This window comes from Oncorhynchus mykiss, chromosome 17, assembly GCF_057628025.1.
Source record: "Oncorhynchus mykiss isolate SJ-2025 chromosome 17, ASM5762802v1, whole genome shotgun sequence".
NCBI lineage: Eukaryota > Metazoa > Chordata > Actinopteri > Salmoniformes > Salmonidae > Oncorhynchus > Oncorhynchus mykiss.
Genome location: NC_143038.1, coordinates 52,864,355 through 52,883,606, shown reverse-complemented (window position 1 = coordinate 52,883,606; position 19,252 = coordinate 52,864,355).

The window sequence follows — 19,252 nt, the reverse complement described above, 5'->3', positions numbered from 1 at the left end:
TAGCCCTTCGTACATCAGCTGATACCTCAAAGTGCTGTACAGAAACCCAGCCTAAAACCCCAAACAGCAAGCAATGCAGGTGTAGAAGCACGGTGGCTAGGAAAACCAGGTAAACTAGTTGAGAAAAAGTTCTCATTTACAACTGCGAACTGGCCAAGATAAAGCAAAGCAGTGCGACAGAAACAACACAGAGTTACACATGGAATAAATAAGCGTACAGTCAATAACGTAATAGAACAAAAAAAAAGTATATATACCGTGTGTGCAAATGGCATGAGGAGGTAGGAAATAAATAGGCCATAGTAGCAAAGTAACTACAATTTAGCAGATTAACACTGGAGTGATAGATGAGCAGATGATGATGAGCAGATGATGGTGTGTAAGTAGTGATACTGGTGTGCAAAAGAGCAGCAAAGTAAATAAAAACAATATGGGGATGAGGTAGGTAGATTGGATGGGCTATTTACAGATGAACTATGTACAGCTGCAGCGATCGGTTAGCTGCTCAGATAGCTGATGTTTAAAGTTAGTCTCCAGCTTCAGCGATTTTTGCAATTCGTTCCAGTCACTGGCAGCAGAGAACTGGAAGGAAAGGCGGCCAAAGGAGGTGTTGGCTTTGGGGATGACCAGTGAGATATACCTGCTGGAACGCGTGCTATGTGTGGGTGTTGTTATCGTGACCAGTGAGCTGACATAAGGCGGAGCTTTACCTAGCATAGACTTATAGATGACCTGGAGCCAGTGGGTCTGGCGATGAATATCTAGCGAGGGCCAGCCAACTAGAGCATACAGGTCACAGTGGTGGGTGGTATAAGGCGCTTTGGTAACAAAACGGATGGCACTGTGATAGACTACATCCAATTTGCTGAGTAGAGTATTGGAAGCTATTTTGTAGATGACATCGCCGAAGTCGAGGATCGGTAGGACAGTCAGTTTTACTAAGGTAAGTTTGGCGGCGTAAGTAAAGGAAGCTTTGTTGCGGAATAGAAAGACGATTCTAGATTTGATTTTGGATTAGAGATGTTTGATATGAGTCTGGAAGGAGAGTTTATAGTCTAGCCAGACACCTAGGTATTTGTAGTTGTCCAAGCATTCTAGGTTAGAACCGTCCTGTATTTCATACAGTATAAAGTATATTAACTCATTCTAACAATTATTTTATTCATTCAACCTAAGCGAGATCTACCATGTAAACATGAACAGTCTCTGGCCTGGGTCACTTCTGCTTCTGTTGGTAATTACTCAAATATGTCCCATATGAGCCAGCACTTCCTTTTAAGCATAGGAATCCCATCTCCTTTATGTTTTTAATCTCTCACCCTACAATGAAAACCCAGAAGATATGCACTTGGCATTCCAGTGTGATTATCCTACATTCCTTAAGGAGTGCTGGTAAGCAGCTTGTACAGCTCCAAAGTTGTATAATACATGTTTCATTGTTTAATGATTGAACCTGTGATACATCACCTCCTGAAGATATTCTATGAATCGCTTTGGCAATCGGTTTGGTGTCAGATGTTATGTACAGACATGCCAATAAAACAAACTAAAATGTGTATTATGGTAACCCTAACCGTAACAAGGTCAGCTTAGATTTGAAGTGCATGCATGACTGTGTCTGTATCTCAGTACTTTTCCAGCTGTGTGTTTTCAGCGAGGACTAGGTGATTTCCATCATTGCTTGTCTATGTCTGTGTCAATAAGGAGGAGGGAAGTGTGTATTTTTCCTCTGAGGCTGCTGTCGTTCCTCTAGTTCTCTGTCTGACAATGATTACAATACCAGGCCTCCTCACACGTGTCACATGCAGTGTCCCCCAAAAAGGAAAGAACAACAATACCCATCAGGCCGAGCCAAAAGCTGCTCTGTGCTGAGCTCTGTCTTTACAGAGTAGGATACAGGTGCGCTCTCATGACAATACAAGTCAGACAGTGAAGACAGTTACAGTGCCTTTGCGTGAAAATATCACACACTCATAGAGAAACACACACGCTCACATCTGGGACAGTCATAGAGAACTCTGGCATAGTACACACCTTCAATGTACACACCAGTCTCAGACACATTATGACCCAACACATTGGTGTTGGTATGCTCAGCACATAGCAGTAAAATACATGAACTTGTGTGATAGCTATTGATATGGAGGGAGGGAGCAGCACAGGTCAGCTCAGTTCAGTCCTGCATCGGAAAATGACTCATGCCTGTTGTTTTCTCAGCACTCATCCCTTCCCGTTTTATATAACATCTGTCAGATTACTACCCAAAATATCTATATACAGTACACTCAGCATCAGGAATGTTTTCACTATAGATCATATTCCGCTTATATTGTATATTGTCTTTGTCTGTGTTGTTCTGTATTGTGAAGGTCCATGTACAACACATGTAAAAATGCCCTTGCTTTCCTTGCTTTTCAAGGTTCTACAATTAAAACTGTTAAGAGTTAGTTTTTCTCAATTGCTAAGACACTTTTAATAAACTGGGGTCCACTTCATCTCCACCATAACCTAATGAATACAACAGTTTTCTTTTTTACAAAACTGTAAGTCATTTCTCATTGCTTTCACACACCATGTAAATGCTAAGCACATTTTTGCAAAACAGTAAACACAACTCTCTACAGAAGATGCAAAACTCAGTTGAGTAAATCATGAGAAACCAAATTAAAACATTTGGTCACAGCTGATACAAATTACTCCCATGAATGTGAACCTCTTCTGCGCATGTGCAAAACTTCTTTGCACAATTGTTCAATCAGCAATCAGTCCTTATTCATGCATAAAAGAGGTCACCTCTTAGTTGTTGTTTGCAAGAATGAACCAAGTAAGAGGCTGAGGGAATGGGAAAAGGACAGGTAGAGGGGTGTGTAGAGAAGGATAGTGTAGTTCAGCTCTGCTAAACTGGAAAAAGGTCAAATTAAACCTTCTGTTTCTGAATATTCATGCTCTTGAGTGACATTCTTTCTGTATTTGGTCAAATAATTTTAGGGAAAAAATAATACAGCCTATGCTCTGATAATATGTTTACTTGTCTTTTATGGTGCATACTATGATTATACTGTAGTACCAACAAATGGCACAGACAAAATTAAAGAGGGTTAACCATGTTAGGGTATATTGATAGTTGTAGTTAGTATTTATTGGGCCATTGTGTACTGACTGACTGAAAAAACTTTTCATTAGATAACACGTTTTATGTTTTGATGTAGGTAATTGATTTTGTGTCGTGTATTTAATGTTTTCAGAGTCTTAATGCATTTTGTAAATGAAATGTGTCATTTTGGGCAACGTGTGTCAGTTTGGGGCTGCGTGTTAATAGTTTTGAAAAAGTGAATTATGTTTGGACAAATGTGCTCAAGCAATTGAGAAGAACTGTAATTAATGTATGCTAAACTTCAGAGGAGCACCACAATTGGAGCTAGGAAGGGGGGGGGGGGGTTAGTGTAACCATGGGAGGAAGTGTGCAATATTTTCACTGGCTCTGACATCAAGCTGTACAAACAGAGGGATTCATAGGCATTTTTACCAGACAAAGAGACAAGAAGCAGACTTCAGCGTTATATTCAATGGATGCTCTACTGATCAATGTAGCTATACTGAACAAAAATATAAACGCTAAACATGCAACACTTTCAATAATTTTACCAAGTTACAGTTTTTATAAGGAAATCAGTCAATTTAAATAAATTCATTAGACTCTAATCTATGGATTTCACATAACTGGGCAGAGGCGCAGCCATGGGTGGGCCTGGGACCAATCAGAATGAGTCCGTCCGTCGTCCCCCCCCCCCCCCCCCCCCCCCCCACCAAAAAATGGCTTTATTACAGACAGAAATACTCCTCAGTTTCATCAGCTGTCCAGGTGGCTTGTCTCAGACGATCCCACAGGTGAGGAAGCCGGATGTGGAGGTCCTGGGTTGGTGTTGTTACACATGGTCTGCAGTTGTAAATTCGTTTGGATGTATTGCAGAATTTTCGAAAACAGCGTTGGTAAAGAAATTAACATTAATTATCTGGCAACTGCTCTGGTGGACATTCTTGCAGTCAGCAGGCCAATTTCACGCTCCTTCAAAACTTGAGACATCTGTGGCATTGATGTCATGTACCGTCATGTTGTGTCTTGTCTCTGTCCTTTCCCTTCACCCTGTCTCCCTCTGCTGGTCGTTGTTAGGTTACCTTTTCTCCCCCTCTTTCCCCCAGCTGTGCCTTGTCTCCTCCTAACCACCTCGTCACCCCTTTTCCCACCTGTTCCCTTTTTCCCTCTGATTAGTCCCCTATATCTCTCTCTGTTTTTGTTCCTGTCCTTGTCGGATTCTTGTTTGTTGTGTTTCATGCCTGAACCAGACTGTCGTCATGTTTGCTGTAACCTTGTCTTGTCCTGTCGGAATCTGCCGGTCCGTCTGAGCCTACCTATGTTTGGTAATTAAAGAAGCTCTGTTTAAGTTAATTCGCTTTTGGGTCCTCATTCACGCACCGTAACAGAAGAATCCGACCAAGAATGGACCCAGCGACTTCGGATCCTCTCCACTCAGCCGTCGGGATCCAGGGAGCGATGCTAGGCAGACACGAGCAGGAAGTGTCTGCTGCTCGACATGCCGTTGAGACCCTGGCCACCCAAGTCTCCAACCTCACAGAACAGGTTCACCATCTCCGCCTCGATCCACCGGCCACTTCCAGGGCTTTCGAATCTCCCGAGCCCAGAATCAATAACCCGCCGTGTTACTCTGGGGAGCCCACTGAATGCCGCTCGTTCCTCACCCAGTGTGATATTGTGTTTTCTCTCCAGCCCAACACTTACTCCAGGAGCACTGCTCGTGTCGCCTACGTCATATCTCTCCTTATTGGACGGGCTCGTGAGTGGGGCACGGCAATCTGGGAGGCAAGGGCTGAGTGTACTAACCAGTATCAGGACTTTAAGGAGGAGATGATACGGGTTTTTGATCGATCTGTTTTTGGGGAGGAGGCTTCCAGGGCCCTGTCTTCCCTATGTCAAGGCAATCGATCCATAACAGACTACTCTATTGAGTTTCGCACTCTTGCTGTCTCCAGTGGCTGGAACGAGCCGGCCTTGCTCGCTCGTCTTCTGGAGGGTCTCCGCGCAGAGGTAAAGGATGAGATTCTCTCCCGGGAGGTTCCTTCCAGCGTGGATTCCTTGATTGAACTCGCTATTCGCATTGAGCGACGGGTTGATCTTCGTCACCGAGCTCGTGGAAAGGAGCTCGCGCTCTCCGTCGCCCCCCTCTCCGCATCACTACCATCTTCCTCTGCCGGCTCGGGTGCTGAGCCCATGCAGCTGGGAGGTATCCGCATCTCGACTAAGGAGAGGGAACGGAGAATCACCAACCGCCTCTGTCTCTATTGCGGTTCCGCTGGTCATTTTGTCACTTCATGTCCAGTAAAAGGCCAGAGCTCGTCAGTAAGCGGAGGGCTACTGGTGAGCGCTACTACTCCTGTCTCTCCTTCAAGATCCTGCACTACCTTGTCGGTCCATCTACGCTGGACCGGTTCGTCAGCTTCCTGCAGTGCCTTAATAGACTCTGGGGCGGAGGGCTGTTTTATGGACGAGACCTGGGCTCGGGAACATGACATTCCTCTCAGACAGTTAAAGGAGCCCACGGCCTTGTTCGCCCTGGATGGTAGTCCTCTCCCCAGGATTCAGCGTGAGACGCTACCTTTAACCCTCACTGTTTCTGGTAATCATAGTGAAACCATTTCTTTTTTAATTTTTCGTTCACCTTTTACACCTGTTGTTTTGGGCCATCCCTGGCTAGTTTGTCATAATCCTTCCTTTAATTGGTCTAGTAATTCTATCCTCTCCTGGAACGTCTCTTGTCATGTGAAATGTTTAATGTCTGCTATCCCTCCTGTTTCCTCTGTCTCTTCTTCACAGGAGGAGCCTGGTGATTTGACAGGGGTGCCGGAGGAATATCACGATCTGCGCACGGTGTTCAGTCGGTCCAGGGCCACCTCTCTTCCTCCACACCGGTCGTATGATTGTAGTATTGATCTCCTTCCGGGAACCACTCCCCCCCGGGGTAGACTATACTCTCTGTCGGCTCCCGAACGTAAGGCTCTCGAAGATTATTTGTCTGTAGCTCTTGACGCCGGTACCATAGTCCCCTCCTCCTCTCCCGCCGGAGCGGGGGTTTTTTTTGTCAAGAAGAAGGACGAGTCTCTGCGCCCCTGCATAGATTATCGAGGGCTGAATGACATAACAGTGAAGAATCGTTATCCGCTTCCTCTTATGTCTTCAGCCTTCGAGATCCTGCAGGGAGCCAGGTTTTTTACTAAGTTGGACCTTCGTAACGCTTACCATCTCGTGCGCATCAGGGAGGGGGACGAGTGGAAGACGGCGTTTAACACTCCGTTAGGGCACTTTGAATACCGGGTTCTTCCTTTCGGCCTCGCTAACGCTCCAGCTGTCTTTCAGGCATTAGTCAATGATGTCCTGAGAGACATGCTGAACATCTTTGTTTTCGTTTACCTTGACGATATCCTGATTTTTTCACCGTCACTCCAGATTCATGTTCAGCACGTTCGACGTGTCCTCCAGCGCCTTTTAGAGAATTGTCTTTTTGTGAAGGCTGAGAAGTGCACTTTTCATGCCTCCTCCGTCACATTTCTCGGTTCTGTTATTTCCGCTGAAGGCATTAAGATGGATCCCGCTAAGGTCCAAGCTGTCATTGATTGGCCCGTCCCTAAGTCACGCGTCGAGCTGCAGCGCTTTCTCGGCTTCGCGAACTTCTATCGTCGTTTCATCCGTAATTTCGGTCAGGTGGCAGCTCCTCTCACAGCCCTTACTTCTGTCAAGACGTGCTTTAAGTGGTCCGTTTCTGCCCAGGGAGCTTTTGATCTCCTCAAGAATCGTTTTACATCCGCTCCTATCCTTGTTACACCTGACGTCTCTAGACAGTTCGTTGTCGAGGTTGACGCGTCAGAGGTGGGCGTGGGAGCCATTCTTTCTCAGCGCTCCCTCTCTGACGACAAGGTCCACCCATGCGCGTATTTTTCTCATCGCCTGTCGCCGTCGGAACGTAACTATGATGTGGGTAACCGCGAACTGCTCGCCATCCGGTTAGCCCTAGGCGAATGGCGACAGTGGTTGGAGGGGGCGACCGTTCCTTTTGTCGTTTGGACTGACCATAGGAACCTTGAGTACATCCGTTCTGCCAAACGACTTAATGCGCGTCAGGCGCGTTGGGCGCTGTTTTTCGCTCGTTTCGAGTTCGTGATTTCTTATCGTCCGGGCTCTAAGAACACCAAGCCTGATGCTTTGTCTCGTCTCTTCAGTTCTTCAGTAGCCTCCACTGACCCCGAGGGGATTCTCCCTGAGGGGCGTGTTGTCGGGTTGACTGTCTGGGGAATTGAGAGGCAGGTAAAACAAGCGCTCACTCACACTCCGTCGCCGCGCGCTTGTCCTAGGAACCTTCTTTTCGTTCCCGTTCCTACTCGTCTGGCCGTTCTTCAGTGGGCTCACTCTGCCAAGTTAGCCGGCCACCCTGGCGTTCGGGGTACGCTTGCTTCCATTCGCCAGCGTTTTTGGTGGCCCACCCGGGAGCATGACACGCGTCGTTTCGTGGCTGCTTGTTCGGTCTGCGCGCAGACTAAGTCCGGTAACTCTCCTCCTGCCGGCCGTCTCAGGCCGCTTCCTATTCCCTCTCGACCGTGGTCTCACATCGCCTTAGATTTTGTCACCGGACTGCCTTCGTCAGCGGGGAAGACTGTTATTCTTACGGTTGTCGATAGGTTCTCTAAGGCGGCTCATTTCATTCCCCTTGCTAAGCTTCCTTCTGCTAAAGAGACGGCACAAATCATCATCGAGAATGTTTTCAGAATTCATGGCCTTCCATCAGACGTCGTTTCGGACAGAGGTCCGCAATTCACGTCTCAATTTTGGAGGGAGTTTTGCCGTTTGATTGGGGCTTCCGTCAGTCTCTCTTCCGGCTTTCACCCCCAGTCTAACGGTCAAGCAGAACGGGCCAATCAGACTATTGGTCGCATCTTACGCAGTCTTTCTTTTCGTAACCCTGCGTCTTGGTCAGAACAGCTCCCCTGGGCAGAATACGCCCACAACTCGCTTCCTTCGTCTGCGACCGGGCTATCTCCTTTTCAGAGTAGCCTCGGGTACCAGCCTCCGCTGTTCTCATCTCAGTTCGCCGAGTCCAGCGTCCCCTCCGCTCAGGCTTTTGTCCAACGTTGCGAGCGCACCTGGAAGAGGGTCAGGTCTGCACTTTGCCGTTATAGGATGCAGACTGTGAGGGCTGCTAATAAGCGTAGAACTAAGAGTCCTAGATATTGTCGCGGTCAGAGAGTTTGGCTCTCCACTCAGAACCTTCCCCTTAAGACGGCTTCTCGCAAGTTGACCCCGCGGTTCATTGGTCCGTTCCATATTTCTCGGGTCATTAATCCTGTCGCAGTTCGACTTCTTCTTCCGCGATACCTTCGTCGCGTCCACCCGGTCTTCCATGTCTCCTGCATCAAGCCCGTCCTTCGCACCCCCGCTCGTCTTCCCCCCCCCCCCCCCATCCTTGTCGAGGGCGCACCCATCTACAGGGTCCGTAGAATTTTGGACATGCGTCCTCGGGGCCGTGGTCACCAGTACCTCGTAGATTGGGAGGGGTACGGTCCTGAGGAGAGGAGTTGGGTTCCCTCTCGGGACGTGCTGGACCGTGCGCTGATCGAGGATTTCCTCCGTTGCCGCCAGGTTTCCTCCTCGAGTGCGCCAGGAGGCGCTCGGTGAGTGGGGGGGTACTGTCATGTACTGTCATGTTGTGTCTTGTCTCTGTCCTTTCCCTTCACCCTGTCTCCCTCTGCTGGTCGTTGTTAGGTTACCTTTTCTCCCCCTCTTTCCCCCAGCTGTGCCTTGTCTCCTCCTAACCACCTCGTCACCCCTTTTCCCACCTGTTCCCTTTTTCCCTCTGATTAGTCCCCTATATCTCTCTCTGTTTTTGTTCCTGTCCTTGTCGGATTCTTGTTTGTTGTGTTTCATGCCTGAACCAGACTGTCGTCATGTTTGCTGTAACCTTGTCTTGTCCTGTCGGAATCTGCCGGTCCGTCTGAGCCTACCTATGTTTGGTAATTAAAGAAGCTCTGTTTAAGTTAATTCGCTTTTGGGTCCTCATTCACGCACCGTAACAATCGAGTTGTGTGACATTTTATAGTGGCCTTTTAATGGCCCCAGCCCAAGGTGCACCTGTATAATGGTCATGCTGTTTAATCAGCTTCTTGATATGCCACACCTGTCAGTGGATGGATTATCTTGGCAAAGGAGAAACACTCAGTAACAGGGATGTAAACAAATTTCTGCAAAAAATTTGACAGAAATATGCTTTTTGTGCGTATGGACATTGCTGGGATCTTTAATGTCAGCTCATGAAACATGGGACCAATACTTTGCATGTTGTGTTTATATTTTTGTTCAGTATAGTTGTTCAGAAACAGGATATAATAAATGGGAGATTATAATGCAAGTGTGAGGCTGTCTATGACTGGGGGGGTTGAGGACCGTGGTTATTGACTGGGGTGTTGAGGACTTTTGTCTACCATTTGTGCATGAGTGCATGTATGTGTGTGTGTGTGTATGTGTGTGTGTGTCTTTCTGTGTCTGTCTTTGACACCGGGAACCATCAGATCTTCCTCTCCACCCTCTCAGGGTTGGGCGTCTCTGGCTCTGCAGACTCCTGATTTCATCCTACCTGGCAGGTCGCTTCTACTAGGTGGCATTGTGGCAAAATCCTGCATGGAGCCTTTACTGTGCGCTGCCACTTCAAGAGCACATCAGCAGTCATAAAGGAGGAAATGAAGATAGCTCTTCCGGCTCTCTGGGAGGTAGCTCTCGGTTGGTGCAGCAGTTTGATTGGGGTGTGCAATGCTGCAGAAGTCTTGTTTATTTTCTGAGTGATTAGTTTGTAAAGTGTTTAACTCGATCATCGGTGTTACCGCTCTACATCGGGGTTGTTATCTTTTGGGAACGCAACAGTTATTGATCGCATGGATTAGTAGCAACATTTGTGCGAAGGTTTGACATACAAACAAACCATCAGACAGACAGACAGTGCAACTGCAATCCTGAAGTTAACAGCTAAGTCTCTCTCTCTCTCCTTTCTCTCTCTCTCTCGGTTCTTTCTTGTGAATTGTTTCTATGAAGTTGCCGTTAAATTGCTCTACCATTTTTATTGTATGAGGTATTATTGGTTGGGTTACCCCTGTGCTATGGTGTGTCTTATCCTTTATCTCCTCTGGCAAACATGCTAAACTCTAGGCAGTCTCTTCTGCTGGTGTGTGTGGTAGTGAGTGGTACTCTCTCTCTCCTACTATTTTCCTTTCGGCCGTGTTAATACCTGTCTGGCCCCCGAACAAAATCTTTATCTTTACCACTCTCTAACAATACCGTTACAGCGTGGACAGGATCTGCATCTGTACCATATGCTCTCACTACTGGTGTCCCCCAGGGCTCGGTTCTAGGCCCTCTCCTCTTTTTACGCAAAGTCACTCAGCTCTGTCATATCCTCACATGATCTTTCTTATCATTGCTATGTGGATGACACTGAACTACTCTTCAACCTCGACAAAATGGAAATGCTCTTCCTCCCGGGAAAGACCTACCAGCTCCAAGACTTCTTCATCATGGTTGACAACTCCACGGTGTCCCCCTCCCAGAGTGCAAATAAACTTTGCATGACCCTGGACAACACCCTGTTGTTCTCTGCAAACATCAAAGCAGTGACTCGCTCCTGCAAGTTCATGCTCTACAACATCTGTAGAGTATGACCTTTCCTCACACATGGGGCAACGCAGGTCCTAATCCAAGCACTTGTCTTCTCCCGTCTAGACACCAATTCTCTGTTGGCCGGGATCCCCACGTGTGCAACCAAACCCCTGCAATTTATCTAGAATGTCGCAGCACACCTGGTGTTCAACCATCCTAAATTCTCCCATGTCATCCCGCTCCTCCGCAAACTCCACTGGCTTCCAGTTGAAGCTTGCATCATCTTCAAACCCCTGGTGCTTGCCTACGGAGCAGCAAGATGACCTGCACCTCCTTACCTTCAGGTTATGCTCAAACCCTACAACCCAATCCGAGCCACCTGTGGTCCCTTGGCCCTCCCACCACTACGGGGAGGTCAGCTCCCACTCAGCTCTTCTCTGTCCTGGCACCCCAATGGTGGGACAAGCTTCCCCCTAAAGTCAGGACAGCGAAGTCCCTGTCCATCTTGCATAAACGTCTGAAACCCTACCTCTTTGAAGTGTCTTAACTAACTCTCAAATTTAAAAATGTTTGTGTGTTCTTTGGACTTTGACTACACAGTTCAACTTCAGGCTCCCAGTCATCTCTCCTGTAGACAATAAAAGCACTGCACTCCCAAGGAAAGCGAAAGCTGGCTGCATGTTAAATGGTGAGCTGCAGGCAGTGTTAAGGACAACACACTCTACTAATGAAAGTCCTAATAAAGGGATGGTCCAGTGCAATGCCACAACAGCCCTCCTGTTGGAGGGGGGGGGGCGGGGATTTTTTATGCTGATGACTGGTCTGTACTGTGAATGTTGTTTCACATCTCAGCACATTATTGGATGTTGAAAATATTGAGAGGTATTGGTCGGGTGCAATGATTTGTTTTTATTTGTTTGTGTACTTTAAATTGCAATTTTGCTTTTGGTATTGATTGGTTTGTTCGTATTGGTCACTTGCTCAAATGGATCCCTAACATTAACTTGAGCCAATAACATTTTGAAGATGGCATCCATTTTTATTTTGTTGCGTCTCCGCCTAAACTCTTAAGATGATGCAGAAGACAGAGGTTCAACCATCCCTTACAATGAGGAGTGTCGTCTATGGGAGATATCCAAACAAAGCTACTGGCTGCTGTGGAGTAGTTTTATGTACAATGATTGAGAGAACTTGATTGCGATGGGTTAAGGCTATGATAGAGATAGTAATTACTTCTAAAGCACAGTCTGTATTCTAGCAATTGCTTCAAATATAGTTTTGTACTATTTTGCTTAAATGTGTACCCATTCATCTGTGTAAGAGTTAGTGTACTGTGAGAGTGCAGAAGTTTCCCCTTTTCCATCTCTGATTTCTGTCCAATTATCGAACAGTCCCATGTTGACATGATTAACCCAGCCTTCTCCCAAAACTTCATTGACCTCCTTCCATCAACCCTCTTCCTTCCCTCCCTCTTCCCTCGCTTTTACTGCTCTCTTCTGTTTAATTTTCTCTGCCACTGGCAGAGGCCACCACAAAAGCAGTGGGAACATGACTTCATGTGTTTGTTGTTAGCAGTGCATAATTGTGTTTTAAATATATTTGCTGACTAGGGACAAATTATGTTTACATTCCCATATCCTCCACCCCTGTTGTTTATAGAGCTCATGAGATACTGTGCTGCTCACGTTTTCATAGCACAGACCAGAAAGCCTTCGTTGATGGATTTTGTACAGTGTCATTCCTGATTAATAATGTTCAGCTCAATGTCCAATCCTTTTTTTCCTCTGGGCCTTCATCGACACCTCATCAACCACTAATGGCGTATATCTCAGGCCTGGTGTGAATGCCAGGAACTCAAATCAAAACAAACTCACTGTTGCTGTTACAATATCTTACCAATCATCACACAATGTGCAGAGGACTGTCTGATCAAGAACATAATCAAACAAAACACATGTCCAGGTCCTACATACACTTATCCCTCAATAATGTTTAGAGTTGCGTATCATGCTTGGTGCCGAAATAGGGGGGGTACTGTCATGGTTCCACTTGTCACCAAAGGGCAGCAGAGACCGTCCTAGAGACAATGACACTCAGGTGTGTCCTATTTACTCATTATGATTTCCCTGTGTGTTTTCTGTTGTCCTTTGCAGAAGCTTGAATCGTTTACCATGTGTGTTTTGTTTCCTGAGTGAGTTTTGGAGACTTAGTGTACTGTGATCCTGCGGCTACTGTTTATCATTAAGGTATTTATGTTTATCCTTAACCACTGATTCCTCTTCTAGTCTCTTCCCTGCACCTGGGTCCAACCTCACCCCATCACAGTTTCTCAGCCCAATCAGCCAACTGTCATTCACCCTTGCCAGGCTGGTGAGGTAATGGCAATCAGATCTGCTGGATTGTGGACCCGGAAGGCAAGAGCTTGAGCCAGAGAGGAGACATGGGACTTTGACCGGACACACTGAACTCCTGACCATGTGCTCTTTCCCAACATTTTGAGATTCTGCCTTATTTATTAATTCAAATGTGTATTGGTCCATCAATTAAATCTACTAACTGGGCTCCTGAGTGACTCAGTGGTCTAAGGCACCACATCTCAGTGCTAGAGGCAGACACCCTGGCAGACACCCTGGTTCGAATCTAGGCTGTATCACAACTGGCTGTGATTGGGAGTCCCATAGGGCGGTGCACATTTTGCCTAGCGTCGTCGAGGTTTGGTTGGTGTAGGCTGTCACTGTTCTTTAAAAAAGAAAAATGTTATTTCACCTTTATTTAACCAGGTAGGCTAGTTGAGAACAAGTCCTCATTTACAACTGCGACCTGGCCAAGATAAAGCAAAGCAGTGCAAGACAAACAACAACACAGAGTTACACATGGAATAAACAAAACATACAGTCAATAACACAATAGAAAAAAGTCTATATACAGTGTGTGCAAATGAGGAAAGATAAGGGAGGTAAGGCAATAAATAGGCCATAGTGGCAAAATAATTACAATTTAGCAATTAAACACTGGAGTGATAGACTGGAGTGATAGATGTGCAGAAGAAGAATGTGCAATTAGAGATACTGGGGTGGAAAGGAGCAAATAAAAATAACAGTATGGGGATGAGGTAGTTGCATGGGCTATTTACAGATGGGCTATGAACAGGTGCAGTGATCTGTGAGCTGCTCTGACAGCTGGTGCGTCAAGTTAGTGAGGGAGATATGAGTCTCCAACTTTAGTGATTTTTGCAATTTGTTCCAGTCATTGGCAGCAGAGAACTGGAAGGAATGGCGGCCAATTGGCTTTCAGGGTGACCAGTGAAATATACCTGCTGGAGCGCATGCTACAGGTGGGTGCTGCTATGGTGACCAGTGAGCTAAAGTGGGGCTTTACCTAGCAACGACTTGTAGATGACCTTTGTCAACAAATATGTAGCGAGCGCCAGCCAACGAGAGCATACAGGTCGCAGTGGTGGGTAGTATATGGGGCTTTGGTGACAAATGGATGGCACTGTGATAGACTGCATCCAATTTGCTGAGTAGAGTGTTGGAGGCTATTTTGTAAATGACATCGCCGAAGTCAAGGATCGGTAGGATAGTCTGTTTTAAGAGGGTATGTTTGGCAGCATGAGTGAAGGATGCTTTGTTGCGAAATAGGAAGCCGATTCTAGATTTCATTTTGGATTGGAGATGCTTAATATGAGTCTGGAAGGAGAGTTTACAGTCTAGCCAGACACCTAGGTATTTGTTGATGTCCACATATTCTAAGTCAGAACCGTCCAGAGTAGTGATGCTGGACGGGCGGGCAGGTGCTGGTAGCGATCGGTTGAAGAGCATGCATTTATTTTTACTTGCATATAAGAGCAGTTGCAGCCAAGGAGAGTTGTATGGCGTTGAAGCTCGTCTGGAGGTTAGTTAACACGGTGTCCAAAGAAGGGCTAGAAGTATACAGAATGTGTGTGTTGTTGTGTTGTCTGCGTAGAGGTGGATCCGAGAATCACCAGCAGCAAGAGCAACATCATTGACGTATACAGCGAAAAGAGTCGGCCCGAGAATTTAACCCTGTGGCAACCCCATAGAGACTGCCAGAGGTCCGGACAACAGGCCCTCCAATTTAACACGCGGAACTCTGTCTGAGAAATAGTTGGTGAACCAGGCAAGGCAGTTATTTGAGAAACCAAGGCTGGTGAGTCTGCCAATAAGAATGTGGTGATTGACAGAGTCGAAAGCCTTGGCCAGGTCTATGAATGCAGCTGCACAGTATTGTCTCTTATCGATGGAGGTTATTATATCGTTTAGGACCTTGAGCGTGGCTGAGGTGCACCCATGACCAGATTGCATAGCAGAGAAGGTACAGTGGGATTCGAAATGGTCCGTGATCTGCTTGTTAACTTGGCTTTCCAAGACTTTAGAAAGGCAGGGTAGGATAGATATAGAAATGTAGCAGTTTGGGCGAGTTGCTGTGAAGGGGTGGAGGGCTGTTGACCAGGGTAGGGTAGGGTAAGAATTAGTTCTTAACTGACTTGCCTAGTTAAATAAAGGTTCAATTAAAAAAAGTACAAATAAAATATACAATGCCTGTTCAACTTTTTATTCAGACCATTGTCAACAAAGAATTTGTAATTTGTGCTAAAGACCTGGCCATCTGGCTCATTAGAAAACAGGAAACACGGTTAAGAATGATAAACACAACCACTTCATCAGTGATCTATTTTGATTACATAATGTAGAAATGTCCAAGAGAAACATTGAGAAACCTACTTTATATTCTAAACACACACACACACACACAATGTGCTATTATATGCAGCTTCTCTGTAGCTCTCCCAGAATTTCTGGGTGTTAATGAGTCCTGAACGCCACGTAAATACTCTTCCACAGGACGGTTGGCAGCAGCACCTCTCTTTTCCCATATCCCAGACATAAATCCCAGAGCACCTCGCTCACATGCTCACGCACACACTCTCTCGATCGCGCGTTCACATACACATACACACTCACAAACAGCAGGCCGTCTGTCTCGCCTGCCTTTGTGAATGCTGATCGGTTAGGGTCTGGGAAACTCCCTTTCCCCTCTCTATATCAACCGTAAAAGTTCCCCAAGAAAAAGGTCTGAATGGCCTATAGATACAGAACAATGTGAAGACAAGGTAAAGGAAGGATTCTGTTTGGGATAGGGTTATTTAAACACATATTGTAAATGAAGATGGATGTGAATGTAAACGACTGTTTGTTACTGTGTTTGTGTTGGTCTCAGAGCAAACATCATGTCAAGTGTTATTAGTAATTATATTTGTTATAGCTAAATGTGTTTGTGTGTGCGTGTGTGTGTGTACTGTATACAGTGTGTATAACCCAACTTGTCCAGTCAATGAGGTGTCACTATTGTGTACACAGGGACACCTGTACACAAAACCACTCATTCACAATTCTCTTTCTTTCACTCTCTTTCCATGCTCTCTTCATAACCTCTCATTTTCCCCTCCATTTCTGACAGACTCACTTGGGCGAACTGGGCTGTCTGCCTGTGTATGGGAGAGTTTTGTAATAATTCCTAACAGTTTGCATAAAGAGTAAGGTATCAAACCTGTTAGTAATACAAATAGCATGTATGTCAAGTGTCTGGCAGGGTTTGATCTACTCTGATGGGACACAGACCCCTGAAAGTGTTTTTTTTCTTCAATTCTCTCTCTCTCTCTCTCTCTCTCTCTCTCTCTCTCTCTCTCTCTCTCTCTCTCTCTCTCTCTCTCTCTCTCTCTCTCTCTCTCTCTCTCTCTCTCTCTCTCTCTCTCTCTCTCTCTCTCTCTCTCTCTCTCTCTCTCTCTCTCTCTCTCTCTCTCTCTCTCTCTCTCTCTCTCTCTCTCTCTCTCTCTCTCTCTCTCTCTCTCTCTCTCTCATCAGTGTCACATCCATCTATTTCAAAGGCAACATGTAGCCTGATAGATGGCTGGTGTTAGATTTACAAACAGACATCAGCCTGCAGACAGACAGACTAGAATGCAAGCAGGCTGAAAGTTTAATGTGTAGACTGAGAGACAGACATACTCATCATAGCAGGCAGACAGGCCTCCATACTCCATATTCTCCTTTTAGAAACCCGCTTCTAAAAGTTCTGGATTTATTTTTCGATACAACATTGGCCTCAATGTTCTCAGACGTCCAAACTGTTTTTTGTCTGGAGGCACATTTATTAATGAGCAACATTTTCTGTTCACTGATCCTCTGGCACCTTGAAACACCCTTCATTGCAAGATCTGGAATCAGATGCCCCATGGAGGTGAGGGGAGCTGGAGTGTAACGAGAAGACTTCATTCAGCTCTACTAATATAATCATTATTACATCTAGTGTAAGGGTATGGACCCGGCTTCCCAAAACAAATCTTAAGGCTATGTTCATTTTTAGGACCTTCGTAGGATCATCGTTAAATCTCCAAACTGTTTCCCAAAACCATTGTTATTAACGTTGCACTTGAAAAATTGTTTTTTGCTGTCCGGTATTTGTAATAGTGGTTTTGGGTTGTTGTTTGCGCCTGTGTTTTGGGCTTCACCCTATTTTGTACCTGTTCCTGTTATGGAGGACATTAAAGCGTTTTTACCGTTTACCTTCTGCTCTCTGCGTCTGACTCCACACCCATCACTTTCCCCACGTTACGATGGGCCTATTTCAATCATTTAGAAATAGATTTGATGTTCAATCGAGTTCTATTTTGATACTTGTAGGCTACTGTCTGTCATTTTTTGCAATAGATTTCATAGGCTACACATTATCATGTTAGCGATTATTTATTTTTATTGAGTAAGCGTTAGAATAAGCCGCCTCAACATTTGCAGCCGTAGGTGGTAATATCTCTCAAGGAGCTGATCTGTCGTCAGCATTGTGGTATAATTCTAATGTTAAGGTAAGATTTTAATGAAGAAAGCTGTTCCGATAGCAGAGCTGACTTTCTTTCAATCCTATCAGTATCAACATATGCTCTAACAACATACCTATAAATAACTTTTTGCGTGGTGTTTTGGGAAACTCATGTTACATCTTCAGCCGTTGTAGGAACGATGCATCGTTAAAACACTTGTAAGCCTATATGTTATCGGGAAACCTGTCCCTGGTCACAATCATTGATAACACATGGTTTGAACATTACGTTTCTAGACCTTGTTAAACGTGAGCTTTTGAGAGTATAGAGCACAATACAGTGAAACCAAACTGATTCCACCTGCTTCAGTGTTTGCTAATATAACAAAGCTAATAAAACTCTGTGGTCTAACATTTCAAGCATAGAAAATAACAAAACATCAATCTCTATGGACTCATCAAAATAGAAACTACTAGGCTAACTGAGATGAGTAGGCATGTCTTTGAGTCAGTGATCTCACGTCAGTGATCTTATTGTGTGTAGGCTCAGATATCTGAATGTGTCTGTCAGTGAATTACAAGTTCAGCCAAAACATGACCCTGTCCTATTCAACACCCCTGTGAACACACATTGGACCTTGTGGTGACTTTATAGTACCTGGGGAATTGAGGTGACGTGGCTGCACGATGACACAGCTCTAACCCTGTGACTTCTGCTATGTGTCTTTCTAACCTTTCTATTTAAAATAAGCATAATATTTTTGATTGGTGTGTCAGTGAAGTAACAACACATTTGGGTATTTAGGGTCATTTACAGTTACAGTTATGGTCAGTTAATAGGGTAGTGGTAAAGGTAGAACAAGTCAAAAGAAAGAGAATGGGGAAGGTGCTGATTGACACCACGGGCACAAGTAACTCCCGGCAACACTGACAGACACGGACACAATGGGGTCCTGACGACAGCCGTATGGCGTGTGTGGGTCCCAAACACTGTGTGTGTGTGTGAGCACCAAATATTTCATTTAATCCAGTACACTCCAGACTCAGCACTTTGACATATGTACGCTGAGCAAGATAACCTTGGATATTGAACAGTAACAGTTTCTAATTATAACATTTGAATGAGGCAAATAATAGATAAGGTTTGTTATGAGACTGGTACCTAGGCTCATTTTCCCACATAAGGTTCCAAATCCACTCAAATGACCTTGTGATGCATACTCATATCCCAAGGGCTTGATCTTGTGCTTGAGTGATGAGTCATTGGTCAGAGTTTATATCAGACTTACAGATGTTGGAGAGTTCAAAGGTCAAATCCTCAGTCCATCAGGTCAGAAGGTGAAACAAAACACGCTTATTAATGTCAACTTTCCCCTAGGACTTGGCTCACACACAGGTGATAAAGCCTTCCCTGTTAGAAGAGGTCCTATGTCTCTACTAACCAAATATCAAGAGAGGGAGCCGAGGGCCTTAAAATTGATCCCGTCACTCCAAAACCCCAACCACAAGCTTCTGTCTGGAGAGTAGTAGATTCACGAGGAAGTTGTAACTGGATATCCAGTTTCAACTGTTCTGCCTGCGGCTATGGAACCCTGACCTGTTCACCGGACGTGCTACCTGTCCCAGACCTGCTGTTTTCAACTCTCTAGAGACAGCAGGAGCGGTAGAGATACTCTGAATGATCGGCTATGAAAAGCCGACTGACAT